Raw genomic sequence first — 7,727 nt, 5'->3', positions numbered from 1 at the left:
AATGAATATATAACAATTGGGGAAGGCTGATATTATGAGAAGAATAAATTAAATCTTGGGGTTAAGAAAGGTAGAAATACTTCTAATGAACATATGGAATCCAGCGCCCAAGAGTTCAATTTAAAATGCCTACGCTGGAACACTGATTCTAAAATTCAGTTTTCTCTTTAATAAAAGTGACATATTAAGTGATTATTTTCTTCTCTCAAAATCCTGCATCTGTCTCTGGATTGGTTCCAGACTTTGGGTGAGGACAAAGGAGTAGTACTTATTGATCCAGTAAACCCCAACACCTTGGTAAATTGGCAGGAAACCTTGAGAATTAAGTACGAAATGGATGAGGGAGGGTACAAAATTACACTGGAAATCAGTGTTTTGATCACTGGGGATTTAGTGTACTGAGCAAAGTGAGCTGTGGATCCTGGGTGGGGCATGCAGTCAAGCAGGTAACTTGAGACTCTTTTGACAGTGCTGGCTGAACTTGCAGGTATGGCTGAGGCAGGAATTAGGTGTTTTTAGGCATTGTTGGGTGTAATAATATTTGTAGCTTTTATTATGTCTTTGTTTTTTTTTAATTTTTTTATGTTTTATTTATTTCTGAAAGAGAGAGACAGCGTGAGCAGGGAAGGGTCAGAGAGAGAGGGAGATACAGAATCTGAAGCAGGCTCCAGGCTCTGAGCTAGCTGTCAGCACAATGCCCGATGTGGGGCTCGAACCCACGAACCGTGAGATCATGACCTGAGCCGAAGTTGGATGCTTAACCTACTGAGCCACCCGGGCACCCCTTATTGTGTCTTTCAGTCAAGTCTTCAGGCTTGCATTTTACCAAAGGTACCTGTGTGGCATGGCCTTAACATGTGGCTGCTCACTGGCCCTTGCCTGCTTCTGAGATATGTGTCACCAGCTATGGAACCTTCAAATACATAGGATGAGCGCCATATGGTTGTAGAATGTGGGGAGTGGAGGAAGCCCTTTCTAGAGAGGAAAACTGCATCTTTTCAAATGGTCCACTCCAGTCAGAGTCTTTAGCAGCAGATGCAAATGCATCCCAGAGGGTTCTGTTGCCTACACAGCAAGCAAATGATGAAGGTGAACAAGACAGAAGAAATTATGGAGAGTTCTTTGATGATAATTATGACTACCTACAGTGTCAGACTGAAAGGTTTTGTGTGTGTGTGTGTTTTAAGTTTACTTATTTATTTTGGGAGAGAGAGAATGAGGAATGGCAAAGAGAAAGGGACAGAATATATGAAGTGGGCTCTACACTGACAGCAGGGAGCCCGATGTGGGGCTTGAACTCACAACTGTGAGATCATGACCTGAGTCAAATTCAGACGCTTAACCGACTGAGCCACCCAGGTGCCCCATTACACTGAAAATTTTTAAGAATTATGTGATTTAAAAAGACTACTCCTATATTAGTGTGCATGGAAAAAAAAAAAGAAAACCATCATGTAGAAGGAGTGGAAAGGCCATCGCAACAGAGCAGACACAAGATAGCCAAGGTTTGGGCTACTGTGATGGTAACTAGGATGAAAACTTGGACCCTGAGGGAGAGACCTGATAGGACTCAGTGACAGCAAGGATAGAGGCAGCATGAAAGTTGGAAGAGCAGTGCTTGCATGATATAAAGAGCAAGCACAAGGGATCACTGATACAGTTTGAAAGATGTCATAGACTTATGGGCCTCATAAAGATAGCCATCTGGTTGGAAATACACCAAGAATACTTGGAAAATGCAGAACCATAGTCTAAGGGAGAGACTGATTGGAAATGTAGCTATGGAACTCACAGAGATTATGGCTAATTGAGAGAAAGTATGTAAAAAGAGAAAAATAGTAAAGAACAAGACAGAATTTCTGCTTGCCTTAAGGAACTAAAAATTAAAACAAAAAGTCATGCAAACCAAGAACCAGACTCTTAACTCTAGAGAACAATCTGATGGTTACCAGAGAGGGGTAGGGGGATGGGTGAAATAGGTGAAGGGCATTAAGGAATGCACTTGCTGTGAGGAACACTAAGTGATGTATGGAAGTATTAAATCACTATATTGTACACCTGAAACTAACAATCCACTGTATGTTAACTAACTGGAATTTAAATAAAAATCTTAAAAATTAAAAAAATAACAAAATATATGCATAAGGGGGAAAAAGCCATGAAATAAGACAAGAAAGGAAGAGTCGAGGTGAGAAAGAAACAACTAAGATTTACCACAAAATCCAATAAGAGGGATGGAGAATCTCAAAATATAAAAGGTGCAGGAAAATATTCTGGAGAATCTAAAGTGCATCAAATGCTCAACGGCATTCATTTAGTCATGTAGTCAGCAACTCTTGCAGAGTTCTTAACAAGTGCCCAACACTGTCCAAGGTTCTGGGCATAAAATAGAAAAGCCACCTCAGACTCTTCTTTTTTGGAGCTTACAATACAGTGAGAGGAATGGCTATTAATCAATTGATTGTGTGAATAAATCATTACCAACTGCAGTGAGTGCAATGCGTGGAAATCCAAGGCTGTAGAAATGAGTGTGCACAATAGGGAAACTTTATCTCTTTGGGAGATTAAGATATTAAAGGATGGTTCTGCAGGAATCCTCTGGCACTGTTATTGGGCTTGCAAGCAAAGAGTGACATCATTTTTTTCATCAAAACAAAAAAAAACAGGAAAACATATCATATACTTTTCCTAGTGGAAACAACTAGACCTCCATTTTGAAAGGAAAGTGATATTAAATAATTTTTATAATTTATTCATTGTGAAGATGCCTTGCACCAATGTTTACAAGGAAAAGATACATCATGAAAAGCAGTGTGTGGGAACATTCTAAATTATTTTTAATAACATGTGACATATTGTATGAGTGCCATTAAAGGAAATGTGTATTTGGGCTTTGATTCCTATATAAAAATTTACCACTGAAACAGATTGAAAATGGGAATCAATATTTTGGTTCTTAGGGCTAAAGCAAAGGCTTTGCTTGAAATTACTTTTTTTTTAAATGTTTGTTTATTTTTGAGAGAGAGAAAGAGTAGGGGAGAAGCAGACAGAGAGGGAGACAGAATCTGAAGCAGGCTCTGGGCTCTGAGTCATCAGCACAGAGCCCAACACAGGGCTCGAATCCATTAGCCATGAGATCATGACCTGAGCCGAAGTCAGATGCTTACCCAAATGAGCCATCTAGGTGCTCTGGGAATTACTTTCTTAATACTTACTGTGAGGACAGAAATCTAGGAACATAGAATGCCAATGCCAAGAACCATTGATCAAAAATTGATATCCCCATGCATTTCCTATCTGTTTAATTCATAAAGTAATCATCATCATAAAGATGAAAAACAAAGGCTGTAAGATCTCATTCATGCAGTATTGAAAGTTGATTCACCTAAAAATTAAGAAATTAGGCTCAGAAATTTGAGCAGTACTTGTTAGAAAACAACTTTGATGGAAATTATACCGTTACCCTCAGAATGTGCTGGATATTGTTATTAGTATTTGAGAAACATTAGAAGTCTGTTAATGTAGTTTCAGATTTTACATTCCATGTGATCTTCAACAAACAACTAGTTGAGATTTGGTGTAATATTAAAGAAGAATATCCACAATTATCTGAAAAAGTTATTAAAATGTTCCTCCCTTTCCTAACTACATATTTGTAGGAAGCCGAGTTTTCTTCATATACTTCAACCAGAATAGCACATTGTAACAAACTGAATCCAGAAGTAAATAAAGAATCCAGCAGTCTTCTGCTATGCCATACATGAAAGACGTTTACAAAAATGGAAAACTGTGGGGCGCCTGGGTGGTTGAGTCAGTTAAGCGTCCCACTTTGGCTCAGGTCATGATCTCAGGGTTTGTGGGTTCAAGCCCTGCATCGCGCTTTGTGCTGCCATCTCAGAGCCTGGAGCCTGCTTCTGATTCTGTGTCTTCAGCTCTCTGGCCCTCTCCTAGACTCAGCATGTTTTCTCTCTCTCTCTCTTTCAAAAATAAGTAAACATTAAAAAAAATTTTTTAGTGGAAAATTATGCTGGCCTTCTCAACAGATTTTTTTTTGTACTATAAAAACTATATTACATATGTTAATATGTAATGGTTATTCATCATTATTTTTAAATAAATTAATTTCTCAGATTTAATATCTAATGCGCTAAATAACCATAGATGTACTATAAAGAAAAGGCTTTTGAAGGTCTTCAATAATTTTTAAGACTACAAAGTGCTCCTGAGATCCTGGATAGATACATGGTTACTATTTATTATTTGGCATCATTTTGGGGATGCTTTAAATACAACATACTTCTTACAGTTTAGGATTAAACTGTACTTTCAGTGAGTGGTTTACTTCAACAGCATGGCCAAATTAGTAGTGCCAAGGGAAGGGCAGAGGATTTGGCTTTGCAGGTTTTGCCCTAACAGGTTTCCAAGGACAGGGAAAAAGCATTGCCAAACTACACATTACCTATGCTGGGATTGTAAAGTATATGTTGTTTGAACTGAAAATAGCTATATTTCTTCCTATTTATAAAAAAAAATCATTAAAAATGTGAGCCAATTCTATAAAAAAAACCACAAATTTATCCATCACCCAAAGACAGTGTTAACATTTTAATATATTTTCTTTCAGATATGTTTTCATATTATAGCGTTTGTGTGTGCACGTGAATGTGTGTGCATGTCTAAGGAAGAAATAATCCATGTGAAAACTTAGCTACAAGAGTTCTATGATAAAAAAATTTCAGCTTGGAAATCTCTGGATTCTGAAAATCACTGGGGTCTCAGTAAGAAAGCTATCATATAAAGCTAAGTGTTAATTCCACTAAATCAAATGTAAACTGCCTTATATGCTACAATAAAATTAAGTTTTAAATATATATATATTTTTTTATTTCTAGGAGAGAGAGACAGCGTGAGCAGGGGAGGGTCAGAGAGAGAGGGAGACACAGACTCTGAAACAGGCTCCAGGCTCTGAGCTGGCAGTCAGCACAGAGCCCGACGCGGGGCTCGAACCCACGAACCGCGAGATCCTGACCCAAGCGAAAGTCGGACGCTTAACCGACTAAGCCACCCAGGCGCCCCAATAAAATTAAGTTTTAAATCTAAAATGTAGCTGAGTAACAGATCTGGACATTAAACTATTTTCCAGTTAAAAACTTTAGGGATCTTAATATACAGAAGCCATTCTACTAATCATATTTAAGTGCTATTACGAGTTAGAATAAGCACAAGTGAATTGTCATAATACTATTGTGGTATTTGGTATTATTAAGAATGCCTGTATTTAAAAAAAAAAAAAGAATGTCTGTATTTTAAAAATCTTGTCTCACTGGATCTCTACCTTATCTACCAAATTTAGCCTTAAAATCTTACTTAAAAAAGTAATATAGCCCTATACATTCACCGACATTTAAGTCATGTGAAAGGTAGGAAGTAATTAGTATCAAATGTTTCTTAAATTAAAGACCATCTGCTTTTAATTTTTCCTCAGATGTCTTATCCACCTTCACTATGGAAAATATTCTTTCCACAGATTAGGCATGATGGAAACAATTTCTAAGGAGAAAAACTGGGAGACCTAACCATTATACAATAAAGTTGAAATGATAACATCCAAAAATGTGCAGGTGAATGCTTTTTTTCTTAACTACCTGGCAAATGTTTTAACTCAAGGCTTTTAATTATGTGACTGTGCTCCTAACAAAGGAAATAAACACTCATGTGGCCTTCTGAATTATTTTATGTATCACGTTCAGGCATTACTGATGAGTTCCAGCAATGAGATTTTGAACAACAATTATCTGAAATAATTTACTGAAGAAATTTTTTGGTTATACCATAGTAAAAGGTATCACTGTATTTCAATAAATCTTAGATTAAATGAGTTGTTTTGAGCAAAATAAATTCAATGTATAGTTTTGACTGAATACACAGTTTATAAACTTTAATTTTAGTTTATGTGCTGCCGAAGCCAGCCTATAAACTTTAATTGTAAATGATTTCTTCTTGATTTCAAAGTTGTCTTGCACCCCTGCTCATTTACACATGATATGAATATGAACTGAAAAGGCATCAGACATAAAGACAGGCATTTACAGGCTAATGTAAATGTAGTTCAAACAATAAAATAAGAATCATGTTAATCTGCCATTGTATTTTCAGCTTAAAAAATGCTAACCTAATAACGAAATTATTGTCATTAAGGAGCATTTCATTAATATGAAAAGCACTTACTAAAAACATTCACTGTTTTAGATGTTATCAAAATCACAGTTTAATCCAAATGGACATAAAAATGTGGGACTTCAAATAATGTCATTTATATGCATGTAGATGTTCTCACAGGCTGTATAAAGTCTCCACCATGTTCATTTTAAGATGGATATATACAGCATTTACTTCAGTTCACAAAGTGTGGGCATAAAACAATCTACAGAAGCTTTTTATAGGGTTTAAAAGAGTTCTAATCACCCATGCCAACTGCACTCCCCTCTCAACACAAAACTGCTTTTGAAACCAAGCATTCATTTGCTAAAACAAGGCATCTGCTGTTAAAGAGATTGATTATCCTGGGGCCTGACCTAATTGGGAGATTAGATATGCTTCTCTACTATGGATGGCATGGTTTATAAAGAAAAAAAAAATTAGACCCCAAAAAGAGCAAACTTCTTTTGGACTCCAGTGCACTTTTATTTATTTCTAATTTTCTTTAAATAGAAACAAACATTATTGTATCAGGTTGATGAAATTAGTGTGTTATGAGTTAAAAATTCATTGATTCTACCATGTCATTTCTTTAGTAACAGGTACACATTCACTTTCCTCACATAAACCAAACATTATCAAAAAATTACATTTTCGTCATATCCTACTGAGTTAAGAACATTATACAATAGACACACACACACACACACACACACACACACAAAATCTGGCCTTTTACTGATGTTATCATTTCTTTTCTATGGCCAGTTAGGTGTCGGTTTTTCCCCTCAAACACAGACATCACCTCATTGCTGTGGCTAATTGCATTTTTCTTTCTAGTCTTTGACAACCAGACCTTTGTTAATGCTATTCACCAATATATCAGACTCAGGTCATCCATCCAAAACATGACAAAAGACCCAGATGCTCATGTAAATTGCACTCCCCAAAAGTACTGCCCTCTTCCTCCATGCAGATACAGATCTGTGACCCCCTCCCATTTCTGTTCACTCCCTTTGTTTTCACTTAATCTTTCATGGTTGGAAAAAGTGGTTATTTATAGGCTTTAAGAAACAGTATACTTTGTTTACATAATAAATCAAATAATCAAGTTAATCATGAAGCTAGATAAATTTTCTATACAATACTTAAAAATCACTTATTCCAGTTGAATTTCAAAACGGGGATTCATTTTCCACAATAAAGACTTTCTTCTATCCACTTTTTGACCTTTCTTGAGCTCTCATGATAAAGCTAAGTTTGATTGTCCTCTTTCACTGAATAAAAAAGATTTCACATAGAAGTGTCCAAGCAGAAGTGTAGGACTGAATCATTTACAAAATATCCCATAATTAAAAAGTAAATCTTATGATGCTTTATTATTGCCTTCAGCATAAATTGGATCAAGCATTGATCACTCAAAATTTCTACTTTCCTAAAGCTTTAAGTAACTTAAAAATCGTTTTGAGATACTTAAAAATTACTATAATGATGCTTTTAAAGGAAAATTATTATGGATTCAAACAGCA

The sequence above is a fragment of the Crocuta crocuta genome, unplaced genomic scaffold (assembly GCF_008692635.1).
Source record: "Crocuta crocuta isolate KB4526 unplaced genomic scaffold, BGI_CrCroc_1.0 scaffold451, whole genome shotgun sequence".
Lineage (NCBI taxonomy): Eukaryota > Metazoa > Chordata > Mammalia > Carnivora > Hyaenidae > Crocuta > Crocuta crocuta.
This window is presented reverse-complemented; position numbering follows the sequence as displayed.